This window comes from Sciurus carolinensis, chromosome 5 (genome assembly GCF_902686445.1).
Source record: "Sciurus carolinensis chromosome 5, mSciCar1.2, whole genome shotgun sequence".
Taxonomy (NCBI): Eukaryota; Metazoa; Chordata; class Mammalia; order Rodentia; family Sciuridae; genus Sciurus; species Sciurus carolinensis.
Window position 1 is genome coordinate 118,119,990 of NC_062217.1, and position 17,463 is coordinate 118,137,452.

General features: G+C 33.4%; 1 protein-coding gene and 1 non-coding gene across 5 annotated transcripts in view; both read right to left on the reverse strand.

Annotated features, from left to right (window-relative positions):
- Nucleotides 1-17,463, reverse strand: part of Ctnna3 (catenin alpha 3) — a 1,721,400-nt gene that overhangs the window by 237,473 nt on the left and 1,466,464 nt on the right. The gene's annotated exons all lie outside the window — the stretch shown is intronic.
- LOC124985969 (U1 spliceosomal RNA) lies at nucleotides 5,124-5,286 on the reverse strand. Its single transcript, XR_007108904.1, has one exon. It is a non-coding gene; the product is annotated as a U1 spliceosomal RNA (small nuclear RNA).

The window sequence follows — 17,463 nt, forward strand, 5'->3', positions numbered from 1 at the left end:
TGAGCTTTCAGTCCATGGTTGGTTGGCTCCATTGCTTTGGACCTGAGGTGGTGAAGAACATCTTGTCAGAAAGGCATGGCAGAAGAAAGTCAGTTTGTAGCATCCAAGAAGCAGAAGCAGAGAGAGAGAGTGTGTGGATGAGGGACTAGGCACAACAAATACCCTTCTAGGGCATGCCCTCATTGGCTTACTTCCTTCTACTAGGTACCACCTCCTATAGTTTCCATTGCCTACCAGTAGTCCATGCAAATTATTAATCCATCAAATGGATTAATCCACCATGAGGTTAGAGCCTTCATGATCCAGGTATTTCCTAAAAGCTCACCCCTAGACATTGCTGCATTGAGGTCCATGTCTTCAACATATGACAGGCTGGAGGATTCCAGATTTATACCACAACAGTGACCACTGACAGATGAATGGATAAAGAAAATATGAGCTGGTCATGGTGGTGCACATCTATAATCCTCCAAATTTGAGGAGGCTGAGACAGGAGGATTGCAAGTTCTAGGCCAACTTTAGCAAACCCTAAGCAATTTAGTGACACCCTGTCTCAAAAGAAAAAATAAATAAATAAAATGGACTCCGGTTGTGGTTCAATGACAAAGTGCCCCTGGGATCAATCCCAGTACAAAAAAAGAAAGAAAGAAAGAAAGAAAGAAAGAAAGAAAGAAAGAGAGAGAGAGAGAGAGAAAGAAAGAGAGAGAGAGAGAGAGAGAGAGAGAGAGAGAGAGAGAGAGAGAGAGAAAGAAAGAAAGGAAGGAAGGAAGGAAGGAAGGAAGGAAGGAAGGAAGGAAGGAAGAAATGTGATACATACAGTAATTTTCATCCATAGATAAGAATGAAATACTGTAATTTGCAGGAAAATGGATGAAACTAAAAGACAAGTTAGGTGAAATAAGACAGAGAAAGGCAAGTATTGCATGTGGAAGCTGAAAGAAGTTAAACTGAAAGTATAAGAGTGATTACTACAGATTGGAAACATTATGGCGGGGACAGGGAGGAAGAAGGGTGGTTGGATTCAAAGAGTGCATAATGTGTGCATATATGGAAATATCACACTAATTAGTATGCATAATTAGTATGTATTAATTATAATTTGTGATAAAATAGAGAAACTTTTATGTTATAAAAAGAAATAGGTAGAATTGGGGACTTGATATAAGTGAAATAACTGAATCCTCATGATGAAAATGCAGCGGAGAACCATAAGCAATGAACTAAAGGAATGCAGACAGCACATGGCTAACATGAACACAGTGTTTCAGTACTTTGTGAAAGACATCATAGAATGCCCACTGAAATTAGAAATCATTCCTCTTTCTGATAGATTGAACTTTATTCTTTTTGAAGGCAAGGGTGTTGCTTAACTAATTTTGGGGATTTGTAAGTTTTCTTGTGTCAGGAACACAGACATTCACCATACTGAATTAATTTGGACTTTCTCCAGCCAAGTTGAATAAGTTTAAGAAATAATGTCATAAATTCTTTTTGCTTCACTAAATCTAATATGTAGGAATTATGAAGGGGGAATGGAAAGAAACAAGTGTGGATTAAATATGGAAGTTTCAGAGGTCAAAACCTTAAAACAAGTTAGACTTTAAAAAAATATAAAAGAAGACATGAAAACGTCTGATAAACATATGAAAAGTAATGCAACTACATTTACCAATGAACCACTAATATGCATCTACCAGGATCATAAACTTTACAAAGAATGATAATACTAGTATCAGGTTGTGGGTTCCAGAATGCTCATCTTGCTGGTAAGAGTAAAATTGATAAAATCATGTTAAAAAATCTTTGTTAGTACCTCCTAAATATGAACAGATGCAAACCCCAAGACCCAGCAGTTACATTCTCTACTATATATTCAACAGAAGAAGACAAATATATCCATCAAAAGATATATACTAAAATGTTCATAGTACATCTACACATAATAACTATAGACTATAAACAACCTAAATGTCCATCAATGCTGAGAGTGTCATATTGTCACACAATGGATGCTGTATAAAAATCAAGAATGCTTGACATCAATGGGAGTAATCTATAATTATACACGAAAATCTAGATGAGTTTCATATAAAAAATTTGGGGTGAACAAAGTCAGAAAACAAGTTTATTATGCATAATTACATTTATGTAAAGTACAAAAACATGTGAGTTGTTAGAAGTCAGGATGTTTATGGTTGGTTTTAGTGTGGGGGTTGTGATAAGAAGGGATTGTAAGAACTTCTGTAGTGCCCATATTGTTCTATGTGCTCATCTGGATACTCATTACTCACATTGGTTCATTTTGTGACTTTTACCCCAATTCTTCATTTTAAATTACAAAAAAAATTAAAATAAAGCAAGAATCCAGCTGAATTGGAGTAGAAAGAAGGTTTACCCAAATCCTCTAACTTCCTCTGACTAAAACCAGGGGAAAGAAAAGTAAGAGATAAAGAGAATTTGAGTCATATTTGAATAAGGAAGTTGGAAGACATATGAACATCGGAAGACATGGGCAGAAGGAACTGGAAGTAGATTAGTGTAACTGGGGAGAGAACACAGGTGAGTAGACAGAATATAGTGTTTGTAAACAGGTAGCCAAGTCTCTGTTTGATCAGTTATCAACTGTGCCATAATTAATGTTTTTGTTTTAATATTTCCTCAATTTTAAAGAAAATAACCTCATATAATAGTTTCTAAAAATGGCCCTATTTATCTTCCCTAATATTCATACCCTAGTGTAGTCCCCTTTCCTACAATGTATTCTGACCACATGATTAGATTTTGACCCACAGAATGCAATATGGTATATGTTTCTGGGACTAGATCACCAGAAACCTTGAGGCTTTTTCTTGGGTCCCTTGGTACAAATTTTTGGGCGATGCAAGCCACCATGTATGTCTTCTGATTACTCTTACACTGCTCTATTATGAGGAAGCTCAATGTCATCACCTGGAAAGAGGTTGCAGATTTGTGTAATAAGGAAGTCGTCTTAGATATTCAACCATTTGAGCCTTCAGATGGAGTTGCTGGTTGCATTGTTTCCTGATGTGATATGTCAAGTCCTACAAACCTGGTACCTACATGACTTTATTTGGAAAAAAGGTATTTTATATACAATCAACTTATGATAAGTTGATATAGAATTAAGATGAGCACTAAATTCAATGACTTATGTCCTTTCAAAAAGAAGAAAATATGGGAACCTACTTCCAGACACACTTGGATAAATTCATGCAAGGAAAGAAACAGGACTGGAATAACGTGTCTGAGTGTAGGAACACCCAGGATTGGTGGCAACCACCAAAATTGAGAGTCAAGGAAAGATATGGACATAGCTGGCACAACTGATACCTTGATTTGGGACTTCTAGCATGCAGAATTACAAGACAATAAATTTTTGTTTTAAGTTCTCAGTTTATACTGCTTTGTTACAATAGCCCTAGGAAATTAATACAGATAATTTCAGCTCCAGTTACCAACTGACTGAAAGCATATGAGAAAACTCAAACAAGTTTCTCCAAGTTGAGCTCCATCAACTCCCAGAAGTGTATGAGATCATAAGAAATTGCTATTTTAAGTCACCAAGTTTCATGCTGTTTTGTTAAATAACTGATAAAAATGAATAACAAAAAATCTTTCATAATTATTAATATTTACATGTAAATGTATCCAAAATATCAGCACTGCATTATTTAGCATGCTAGAGTCATCCAAAGAGTATAAATCTAAGTATATATTTATATATTTATATAGTTCTTTGTAGGTTAAAAAGTACATTGATGAATATTATCTCCTGTGTTCTTCAATGCAATCCTAATAGAACGCATGAATTTCGTTACATTGTTATTTTTAAAATGGAAAATTCAAGCTTGTGAATTTAAGTGATTCACCTAAAGTTACACAAAGAAGCAATTGAAATTGCTTCACCAGGACACCAAGTCAAATAAAATATATGTGAATGATAACAGATGTACCATAAATACAAAAGATTGAGAATGGGATAAAGGATTTCACTTTCACCAAGAGCTTACTGTGTACCAATGTCCATTCCCTGTGGTAGAAGCTACATGTTATCATATTCTGTCCCAACAATTACCCTGTTTATGCTGTTATCTCAGCCCTATCAGATCAATACACAGACACACACACACACACACACACACACACACACACACACCACAGCTGAGGCTTTGAGAAGTTTTGTGATTTGCTCACATTCATGGTGCTTTGGAAACATTCTGCAAGGATTGTGCATACGTCTTTTGCTCTACAGGTAATGGAGTAGAATAAACAAAAAATAAAACAAGAGAGATAAAGAATATGAAAACTAAAATGAGCAACTTCTACTGCAAGAAAAAAATAATGCCTAGGAAAATAAGGTCAAGTTAAGAGAATTGAATGCAGAACAGGGATATTCATTTAGAAGACTGGAGTATTATCAGACACTGAATAAGTAGGGCTGAGGGGATAGTGGTGTTGGTCAGGATAAAGGCTCACTTTGGGGTCAGAAAATACCTATAACAAAGAGAAGGAGCTTGAGTGACCTGGTGGAGAAAACTGTCATCCAAAAGGGAAGGTGCTGTCAATGAAGAGGATTCTGTACCTCTGAGTTCTTCTGAAGTAGGCAGCCAAAATTTAGACTACATGTTTATACTGGACTAATTTTTCTGCCACTCTAACTTGTCTCTCCAGTGCTAGCTTTTTCCCTGTGGGTAACACTGAGAACTTATTAGCAATATTAATTTAAAGCAAAACAAAAAGTGTCAATATTAAAAAATTACTTACCAAAGTGATTAGTATAACAAAATAATTCTCATGGGCTAAACCCATGATGATGCCAACCCCAAAGAAAAACAAACTTTCCAAATTATTCTAACAACTCTAAAATAGTCTGACAGACACCAGCTCAGGAATTCTTTGAAGTTCCATCCAGCTTTACTAATAAGGTGATTTCTCTATCCCAGTCAACTGGAGATTAATCACAAAATGTGAACAATTTCATTTCCCAAACTTGGTGATAATGGTAATTGTAAAGAAATCTGAAGAGCTATCTCATTGGGGACATAGTATGACATTGGCTTTCTTTCTTTCTTTCTTTTCTCCCTCTTCTTTTCTTTTCTAAACAGGGGATAACACCAATGTAGTCCCCTACTATTACAAATTATGCAGTCAAATTTCCCGCATTTGGGGAAATCCCAGGGGTCAGCACATCTAGAGTGTAACGGATAAGCCACACCCTGGGAAAACCACCTTCTTCATCATGGATCTTCTCTGCCAGGTAAGCATGGCTTGGCTTTGAAACATGTTCAGTAGCTGTTCTGTGTACGTGTGAACACATGCAAATATGCATGTGTATGTTTGTGAAGTAGTATATATGCAATTAGATGATGAAGAAAAGAGATTAAGGGAATGAGACAAATAATAATCTGACAGTAAAGTCAGAGTAAAAATAAGGTTTCTGAAAACAATCATTTGGATCCAAAAGTGGAAGCTTTCATAAACCCTGTGAAATATTTTTAAACCACTGAAGACTTCGGAACCTGCATATAGTTTCTTATGAAAAAATAATGTTCTTACTTAAAAAAAAAAGCCCTGAACTTAGAGAACTCAGCAAAAGAGCAATAATACAATAACTTATAACTAAGTCTCTGTCTTAAATCTATGTCAAATTCACAATGCAGAAGGAATGTTCATGTGCCTGCTAACATTCTTACCTTAAAATCCTAAGCCCAAACTGATAACATTAGGAGGACAGCCTTTGGGAGGTACTTATGTCATGAGGGCAGAACTTTCATGCATGATATTAGAGTCCTTATAAAAAATACTCCAGAAAGCTAACATGAAAGGCCCCAGGAAGCTAGTCACCATGTGAAGGCAAAATTAGAAGATGCATTGATGAGCCAGAAAGCTGGCTCTCACCAGCACTGTACCTGTTTTGATCCTGTATTTCTCAGGCTTCAGAACTGTAAGAATTCAATTTTATTTGTTTATAAGCTATCCAGATTGTGGTATTTTGTTATAGAGGCCAGAATGGACTAAGACGGAGGCTTATATAAATTCTATTCTGACCTTATGTATCTGAAATATTTTTAAATCACTGAAATTTTCAGAAACTGCAAATAGTTTCTTATGAAAGAAAGATATTCTTAAAAGGAACTCTTGAACTTGGATAACTGAACATAGGAGACATCAGACAGTAACTTATAATTCTCTAAAAGCCTTAAATCCATGGAAAACTCACAATGCAGAATAAATACACACCCACGCACAACCTAAATCTGACCAGTTATTTCTTAAAGCTTGAATGTCTTTGGGAAGTATACCAGAAAATCTGAAACACTTAAACAGTTTTCCTGACTTCTTTATTTTAACCAAAACCACAAATATATTACAAACAATTTATTTACATAAAATTAAAGGAAAATAAGTCAATATAGACCTTCCAAATTTCTTGAATTATTTTAAGGTTAGGAGAAAAAAAATACAAGAATTTAAAAAATTAAGATAAGAACCAGCCTTGATTCATTATGTTCAACAAATAAGTAGTAACAAAATTCTAAAACCCATCAGAAGTTTTTCTGTTTTTTTCAATTTTGTTCTTTGTTTTAAGAATGACATTATGTTTTTGGAGGCATCTATTTTTCAGGGAAAAAATATCACAATTTTGGGAAAAACTGGAAACTGTTGAAATTTCTTTGAATTCTAGTCAATAAAACAAATAAAAGGAACAATAAAAGGAATGGTTCTTTCAGTGATTTTTAAAATGAGCCTTGCAACATATAACTAGTCCTAGACTGTTCAATGTCATCATTGTAATTATAAACTGTGACAATTATTTTATGTTAAACATATAAAAAAGTGAAGGTTTTACATGAATTTGAGTTATATTTTCGACCACCTATATACATGTTTTAAATATTGTATGTTTTACCAAAGTTCTAGCCAGAAATAAGTCATTTTGATAAAATATCTTTAGATTATGAATGGGTAATTAAAAGTCTGTGCATAATCTAACATTCCAATGATTTGTAAAATAAGTACATAGACATTTTCCATTGTTAATTTTGCTAAAGAATTGCACTGTTTGGTTGATTATTGATGAAAATTTAGGTTAGGGCAGGGATATTTTGGAGGTGGGCAGGTACCGGGGATTGAACCCAGGAGTACTTTACCACTAAATTACATCCCCAGTTCTCTCTCTCTCTCTCTCTCTATTTTTTTTTTTTATTCCTTTTGAGATAGGTTCTTACTAAGTTACTAATTCTGGCCTTGAACTTTCAATCCTCCTACCTCAGACTCTCTAGTCACTGGGATGACAGGTGTGCCTTACCACCTTCAGCTTGTAAGACAGACATATTTCAATGAAGAAATTTTTATGCCTAGACAGTGATTTTATCTTTTATTATACAATAATAAAATGTTGAAGCAAAGATCCTAAATTTCATTTTGTAAACTCTTGTTTGTATTTTGAGTCATTTTCTCATCCTTTGCAGTGACCCAAGTAAATGTAACACTTGCAAAATTAAGTATAAATTATCTTTCCATTTGTAAAATAAAAATAAACTGGTAGACCTTCCTCTGCTAGGAAGATGGTTGAGGCATGTTTCTTTATTTCACTCGCAAACTACAACATACATCAAAAACAAATATATATATATATATATATATATATGTGTGTGTGTGTGTATGTGTGTGTGTGTAGTTTATAAACATAAATATTATATGGTATAAAGGCTATATTTATATTTGTATACATATAGTAAGTATATTATATACATCTTATATCTTAAGAATTATTAACTTGACAGCAAAAGTTTTGAACTCCATAAAAGAAAAAAAATAAATAAATTTGGAGTTCATCAAAATTAAAATATCTTAATCTGTAAAGGACTCTGTCAAGAGAATGGAAAAACAAACTTCAGACTTGGGGAACATACCAAAAGCCACAGACCAATAAGAGACTAGATATAGAATACATAAAGACCTTAAAAAACAACTCTAAGGAATAAAAAAAAATCAGTTAGACAATGTATAAAAAACACTAGCAGATGTTTTGGTAGAGAATATATAGATGGCAAAATAAACAAATGAAAATATGTACACCATCTTTAGCTGTTGGGAATTGCAAATGAGAACCACATGAATTATCACTAAATGCTATCAGAATGATCAAAATAAATAACAGTGGCTAAATAATGGCTGAGATAAATCACAGTGACAACATTAAATGCGGATGATGAAACAAACTAGACCATTCATACATTGTTCACTGGAATGTAGTGGTGGAGGCATCCTGGAAAATAATTTGACACTTAAAAAACAAAACAAAACAACTCAACATGAAATAATTCCATTGATTTCCTGGGAATTTATCCCAAAGAAATTGAAAGCTATCTTCTCCCAAAAGACTGTATTTGAATGTCTGTAGCAGCCTAATGTATAAAATCCCAAACTAGAAGACATCCTGATGAACTACAATGTGTGAATGGCTAAATAGACTGTGGTACATCTATATCATGGATGTCTCAGCAGTAAAAGGGACTGAGTAATGACGGATAAAGAACCAGCATTAATCTCCAGAGACTTATGCTGAGTTAAGAGTGTCAATCCCTAAAGGCCCCATACTGTAAGATTCTATTTATACAACATTCTTGAAATGGCTACATTATAGAAATAGAGAAAAGTTTGTAGTTGCTACTGGTTAAAGAGAAGGCTCAGTGGGAAGACATTATGAGTGCTACAAAAGGGTAACCGGAGGGACCTTTGTGTTGATGGAAATGCTCTGTATCTTTATTATATCATTATCAACATCCTGACTGCAACATTGTACTATGGTTTTGTAATATGTTGTCACTAGAAAAAAACAGGTAAGCAGCACCTTGGATTTCTCCATGTTATATCTTACAAATGCATCTGACTCTACAGTTGTCTCAAAATAAATAGTTTAATTTAAAAATAAATGACAGAGATTTGCAGTCTCTGAAAGGGTAATCACAAAGGTAATCACAAAGGACAGCACTAGGTTTTAGGCACTTCTTTTCCCATTTTTCACTCCTATTTTTGAGTTATCTACAAGAAATTTATGTTGCTTCAGTAATAAAGAGCAAATATATAAAATATCTTTTAGATATAGCTATTCACATTCCCTCTTCACATCAATACAAGATTCTATGTATGGAAGGTAAGTTTAAATTAACGACCTGTCTGTTATAAATTATTATAACCTGTGGCAGAGTATTTATGGCTAGATATAAACTCATATTCTGAACAAAAGAGAATGTGTTCAGTAGTAGAAGTCCTAGCCCTAACTTTTTTTTTTTTTTTTTTTTTTTTTCCTATCCTAGATGCTTTGGACCCATTAACATTTACCAAAAATTAAATTTGCTTTTAGAACTCAGAAGTACTATTTCTGAACCATAGAGATCCTGACCTAATGGCCCTACATTATGGCTTTATGCTAACAATTACACAAAAGAGGCATTGAGAATCATTTCAGATCATTTTTTGCTTGACTGTAAAAATACGTGCACATACACAATGCATACACTTCTAATTTCTGCAAAAGATCACTGCTGCTTCTTTAAAAAACTGCTGGCCTATTTTCAAAAGCTGAAAATGAGCTGGAGCCCAGTGTTCAACATCAGAAATCAAGAGGCAATTTAAGTGATGGTGACAGAAGGTTTCAGTGAATACAAAAGATGAAATGGGAGGAAGCTGGATAAAGATAATTCAGAATCCAAAGGGCAAAAGAAAATAAAGAAGTTAGAGGTCAGTATCATTGAGCAGGGACTGGTTTTGTAGCTCTAATTGATTCTGCAGGCTCCTAGAAGGATTGAACTTATTTTGGAAACATAAAGGTATAGAGCATAATTAGAAAATATATATCAAATATAGAACTAATATTTATCCCAAAATACATCTCAAACAGTAGTGTAATTAAATTCTGAAGCCCTCAAGCAAAATTCTTCGAAGTTATATCTCCTTGCAGTTCACCAAAGAAATAACCTTTGCCATGTGCCCTGGGAAACTCATGTTCTCATCTGCAACATGGCAGTGCTAATCAATATTAAAATATTATTGTGAGAAATAATGCAAGTTTATAAAGTATTAAACCTCAAATGAATATAAAAACTGTAGGTCACCTTCATTATCATACCTCCCTGAAACTACGGAGTATGCTTAGGCTGAGAGACTAAGCTACACTTGAAATAAAATATTACTCTGCTGTGTAATTCAAGTTATTTGGAGAATTTATGCTTAGCCTAAATTGTTTAGTGGTAGATCTGCCATCTAGTGGTCACTTAAATAAATACAAATTGTGATTATTAAATTAAAGACCATAAGAAAAACATTAGGTCACCCAAATGAACAGATTTTGGTCTAAGTGTATTCAAGCAAAAAGCAAAGCAATAAAAAAGCTGAAATGTAAACTCAGTTTCAGAATTTAAACTATAAAATATAAAAATGTCTTACTGTTCCTTTTCAAACAATAAAAAAGTATTTTGCATTTTTTATTTTTTGATTGGTTCATACAAGTAACAATATTAGACTTCTATGATTATTCTCCTTGCATAATTTTGAGAATTACTTTTTCAAAGTTATATACTCCTACCACCAGTTGCTTTCAGTATTAACTTGATGGCTTTTATTTCTAAAAGCCCCAGTATCTATAAAAGGCTTGTTCTCATGTCTAGAGATGACATTTTCACAATGCCCAATAAGTATACTGAATATACCCTTAGAAGTATTCACCCAGATAAATTCATCACCCAAATGTATAATATTCACAATTCAATGTTAAAATTGTTATTTTTATTGGTTTGTTTTGGCTGGTATGCTTAATCAGAGATTAGATCTATCTCCAAATTATAGTTCTTTGATATTCTAATCAGTTATAGTAAAGCCATTTAAATAAATAACATAAAAATCCAATAACCATTAGACATGTTTTTCATTACCGTTGCAACCAGTTAATTTTCCCTTAGGCTTATTATTGCTTAAAATATCAGCATGGCATTGTTCAAACTGGAAATACAAATAATGTTGCAATTGCTAGTATAAATGTGTAAAAATGTCCTATGATAATCTACAAACTCAAACTCTGAGTGCTGACATCCTAAAAAATATTTGCGAAGGTAATGAAAAAAATTAGCTCCTACCCACTTACACCTTGATTTGTGGGGGCCATATTTATTTTTAATTCATAAACATAACATTTTGCAATCAAGTATGGGAGCTTCAAAATTATGAATATAATAAAGGTAGCTAGTGGCAACATTTTTTCTACATAGAAATATTTCAAGAGATTTCTACAACTGATTATGTCCAGACTTATTTACAAAATAGCATTCCTGATATGTGGACTTTCCTTTTTCCACTTAGTTTATCTACTTTCTAACAACACAACCAAATTCTCAGAATCTTATGGAAAAACAAACAGAAAACAAAACAAAGCAAACAAATAAACAAGGAAAAAAGGATGACTGTACACAAAGAAATAATTTAAGACTCTTAAAGGGGAAAAATATCATTTACAATATAGCAATGATAGTCTGTTAATTAATTTTATGCTGTGACAAAATACCCAAGGTTGTTTAACTTCAGAGGAGAAAACATTAAGTGTGGCACATGGTGTCAGAGGGTTCCATCTATGGTTAGTTGGTACAGTTGCTTTTGGGGGCCTGTGCAAAAGCAGTACACCATGGCACGAGTGCATAGCAGAGGAGTCTGTTCGCCTCATAGCATCCAGGAAGTGAAGAGAAAGACAGTGGGGGCTGGGGTCCCAAAATCAACTTCCAGGGAACAGCCCAGTGACCTAATTTACTCCCACTGGGCCCATCATCTAACGTTTCACCACCTCCCCAAAGCATGATGGGGCTGACCAAGCCTTTAAATAATGGGTCTTTGGGGAACAATCCATGTCCAACTTATGGAATCAGTCACAAGATTGAAATCATGTTCCCTAATAATTAAAACTTCATTACTTATTATTTTATTATGTGTCACAGACTTGATCTAGGGGAAATTCATGAAGGGAAAGGTAAAATGACAAGGGCAGTTTCTTTAAAATACACTGTGGTAAAATGGGCCCTCAAGAGGGGGATCTTTATTCAGAAGCTTCACTGGGAGTACTCACCAACATACTGACTTTTTATGCCAATTTCTTTGAAAAAGGGATGAGGAATCCATCAGATAAAGGAGTTTGTTTTCCAAAATAATTTAAAACTAATATGGACACCATATCTACTAGAGGAAAATACAGGTAGGAAAAAAATCTACAAAATAAATCTTAGTCCATGCCTTAGGATAGGCTTGAATAATACAACCCATGGGCAAAATCTAGCCCTCCATATGGTTTGCAAATAAAATTTTATTATAAATAAAGTTCAATGGACAATACTAGGTCCCTTTATTTATAAATGGCATATAAGCTCTTCAATGTCTTTTTGCTCACTATTCTTTTTGTCTCTTTGTGTTCACTGTCTTCTCTCATCTCCACTACCCCAAATTAGCAAAATGCAATTTATTTTAAAGTAGAATTTCTTATAAAAGAATAAATGGAGTGCATCATTTGGAAGTTTATTTTTACACTTAACATTAGTTTTCTGAGATTTATTGATGCTGCTTAAAAATATACTTATTTCAACCTTTTGATTGTTATATTCTGTTATTTGAATAAATGACAACTATTCTTTTAGCAATGTGTATTTGGTTTGGGTCTAGTCATTTGATTTTTCCTCAGTAATGTTGCTGAAAATGCTCTTATACATGCCTCCTTATTAACAAGTACAACAATGTCTCAAGAGTATTTACCTAAATAACAATTTTTATTTTAGCAGAATTAGAAAACAATCTTATGATTTTTTTTTTTGGATACTGGTAATTTAAAACTTTTGTGGCTTTGTTGATATCAATAAGTATTTTTTTCTATCATTGTTGACCATTCTTGTTTCATCTTCTATGAAAAACCTAATTAACTTTTGACTTTTTTTCTTTCTATTGTGCCCCTGTGCCCATTTGATTTTTTGGCTTTATTGATTTAAAAATTCTTTAATATATTCTGGATAATAGCTTTTTGCTAATTATGTGTGCAAATATCTTCTCTCATGTTATGGCATTTCTTTTCTGTCTAGGAACAAGGCCATTATTTAAAAGAAATTCTTAATTTCAATGTGGTCAAATTCAACTATATCTTCCTTATAATATGCACATTTATAGCTCATTATTAACAATTTCCATTTTCCAGGATCATTTTGGTATTGTTCTATGTTATATCTTAAAAGTATTTAATCTAGAACTTAGTGTTATATAGCTTCTAAGAAAAGGATGTAATTCTCTTTCCTATGTAAGTGCAAATTTTTCCAGCATCATTTATTAAGAAGTCTATACATTCCAAGTTTTCTGAGGAATCTCCATACTGCTTTCCAAAGTGACTGCACCAATTTGCAACTCCACCAGCAATGTAAAAGTGTGCCTTTTCCCCACATCCACGCCAAATCTATTATTGCTCCTGTTCTTGATCACAGCCATTCTAATTGGAGTAAGATGAAATCTTAGAGTTGTTTTAATTTGCATTTCTCTAATTACTAGAGATGTTGAATACTTTTTCATATATTTATTAATCACCTTCATATCTTCTGTAAAATGTCTTTCCAGTTCCTTCGCCTATTTATTGATTGGGTTCTTTGTATTTTTGGTGTAAAGTTTTGTAAGTTCTGAACTTAAAATTAGCATACTACAGTAACCCAGTCACATCAATGTTTATAGCAACTCAATATAGCTCAATAGCTAGATTGTGGAACCAACCTAGATGCATGGATAAAGAAACTGTGGTATATATACACAATGGGATACTATTCAGCCATAAAGAAGAATAATATTATGGCATTTGCAGATAAATGGATGGAGTTGGAGAATATCATGCTAAATGAAATAAGTCAATCCCAAAAAATCAAGGGCTGAATGTTTTCCCTGATAAGTGGATGATGACATATAATGGGGGAGCGGGGGAGGGGTGAGAGAAGAATGGAGGAACTTTAGATTATGTAGAGGGAAATGAGAGGGACGAGGGGAGGGTATGAAAAATGGTGGAATGAGACATACCTCATTACCCTATGTACATATATGATTACACGAATGGTTTGAATCTGTATCGTGCACAACCATAGAAATAAAAAGATGTACCCCATTTGTGTACAATGAAAAATGCAGTCTGTAAAAACAAACAAAAAATAATAAAAGAAGTCTATCCTTTCCCATTGTGTTACAATATTAACTTTGCATAATAAACCAGGTTTCTAAATTTACTTGGGAAAGTCTTTTTCCGACATCTGTCACTTTGGATTGTCCTAATTGGAACAATGTGTCTTAAAATTTTAATACTGTTCATACTTTCTTTGTATATTTTGAGTCAATATTGTGTTACCACTACAAATGCAGATTGTTATATCTTACTGTCAAATAAAACTCATTATTATGCATTGATTCTAATTAGTCATACTTCTTATCCTACAAATGCATTTTGTCCTAGAATTTTTTAATATAATTATGAGCATTATTATGGATAGTGTTCATCAAATATCTCTGTCCTTTTTTGGTTTTATAGGATTTAGCAAAACCAGGTAATGGGAGGTATTACTTTGGAGGCCCTTTTGGCGGTTAGGGCTAGGTAATGGGAGAAGTTTAGGGTGGTGCAGGAGGACAGGAAGTAACGATATCCTTCCAGTAACCATATTTGAAAGGGGTTAATGAGTTGGGGTGACATCATCATATTGGCTACTCCCTGCTGCAGAGAGGTGGAGTACAGGATCCCCTGTCAGAAATCTGGAAGAGGATAAGTAGGTGGGAGACATTTTAGGCTCCTCTACAGTTCTGTTGGTTGTGGTGTGAGGGGGGTGTAGAGGGAGTAAACTTAGATATCTCTTTACTTCTTAAGTCTCTGTCTTATTATCCAAGAAATGTCATGTGTTGAACAGCACTATTTTGCCATAAGTTAGATTCTTGAATATATATTTGAAGACTATTTTTGTATAGGCTTTCTATAAGCTTTCTGAATTTAGTAATCATTTCCATGCTTCACATGGCCACGTGCATAGCACTCACCACTGGAGAAAGATCTTTACTGGATACAATGCATGGGATGTTCCCTACCCTTTCAATTGAATTTTCTAAATTAGTTGATTATTAATTTAGAAATATTTTGTTAATCAATGAGGTTTTTTTTGTTTTTGTTTTTGTTTTTTTGCATTAGCAATAAAAATTTGGGTAAGAAAAGAGAAAACGCAGCACTTTTGAATAACACAACTCATACACACAGTGCTATGATGGCAGGTGCAATAGAGACAATAGTAATCTAAAGCAATAGTAAATAAAAGCTCAGATTGGCAGATTGATGGCTACTCTGATATAACTATGTCCGTTTAATAGTAAAAGAATACCTGAAAACAAATGCTGGAAATAACAAAATTTGTTCTGCAAATAAATAATGCACCAAAATATGAGGATGAGACATTCAAAGTGATAAAGTCATGGAAATAAAGAACATATTTGTAAAAGTCCATATACTGATAGTGTACCTTAAATGGTAGAAAAGTATAGTCTTACCTTTGTGTGAAAATCCTATGATTTCAATAATGTATTTTATTCACTAAGAAGTTTGTTCTCTTATGTAAAATTTGACTTAGATTTTATTAGTAAAACTGATACATTCCAAAGTATTCGAATCTTCTATGATTTTTAGCTTTCTGAAAATAATTGCAACCAAATGTCTCAATCTATTACTTCATATAAGCAAAATGTCAGAGGTAAGCTAAAAATGATTTTAAAAAGCATAGTTAGGGTTTTTAAAAATGTTATGTAGTTGATCTTTGTTAGATCTGTACTGAAGTACAATGGCAATATAATATCTGTGCTTCATACTTACATGTACACACTTGGATGCAATATGTGTATTTCCATACATACATACATTGTGTACACATAATATACTCCTAAACTATATATGTTCATGTTTTGAAGATCTTATGGATTTAGAGAAAAAAAATTCAGCTTTGGAAAACTGCTAATAAATATCTTGTCAGCATTACAATCTGAATCATACAGAAAGTACAGAAAGATTATGAAGGTAAATATGCTTAAGATGTGTATATGGTTAAAGAAAACCATTATCTTAAATACTTGATATGAAAATCTCAAATGAATTAAATTAAAAATCCATCTGTATTTTCATAAGTATCAACATTCCATTGTTCATTAAAAATGTAAAGGATTCTCACACTTTGAAATATAATTTAAAGAAATAAAATAATCTGAATTCAGGTTATTGTTAAAAATGAGTCTCCTTTAGTCAAGGAAAAACATTTGGAGCACTTGCTATCAACTACTTGTGCAAAGTTCATCACCTATGGAGACTGTCAAAAATTTGGTATGATCGATGACATCAGTAATGGTAGAAAAAGACCCCCAATAATCCCCTCCTCATAAAAGGAACAAAATCACTGCAAAAAGGGTAAAATATCAGCATTTAAAAAATCTCTTTAAATGATACTTTTTGTTTATTCAGTTAGTTCTTATTTTTTTACACAAAAGAATCTTTTTAAGGACTGCAAGTTTTGTGGTATTTGAATTTACCCTAATACATTCCCTTTCTCCAAACATGTGCCTGCCTTGAAAATGAAATTGTCCTAAAAATCACAGTAAAACCAACAGTATAGTAATGCCTAGAGAGAGCAGAATAGGTTTGGAGATGTTCCAAAATCAAGTTCCCATTATTTTATTTGTTCCCTGGGAAATTCCATATGTAAAATCACTACTTAACCTGACTCAGAGTTTGCCTAGCGCAAAGGGATTCTTTCTCCATTGACAATGGCCACAAAGCATGAGTAGAACAGTTATAAGTATCGAGTAGCTGAGATGTTAACAGCAGTTGAGAAACAATACAAGCTAGCCACAAACTTAAAGCTAGCAGTGAGGTGCCCCTAGGTAGAACTGAGAAGCTCTGACATGACCTTGCAAATCCACACTCATGGTTTCTTTTCTGTTTTGTTTTGTTTTGGTTTGGTTTCTCTTTTTGCAAGCCCGGGGGGGGGGGGGGGGGGGGGGGGGGGGGGGAAGAAAAAAGAAAAAACACCCTAAGCTCTCATTTCTAGGTTATATTGAGGTTCTGTTTGAGCAGATAATGAGGAAAAAGGTGAAGTTTTAAAACTCTCTGAGAATTGAAGGTGCTGAACGTCTCAGCAAAAACTGTAGATTTATTGGTTCCAATTATTTACGGGACTCTCCATCAAATCATCAGCTAATAATATAGCCAACAAATTCAGCATTCACATGTTAAAAAAATATTATTTTTATTAGTATTAATTTAGGAAAGACACTAAATGATTAACATCGAGAACAAATAGAAACAAAAGAAGTCAGGGAAAGAAGAGATGTAGGGCAGTCAAATTATCTTATTTTTAAAAAATC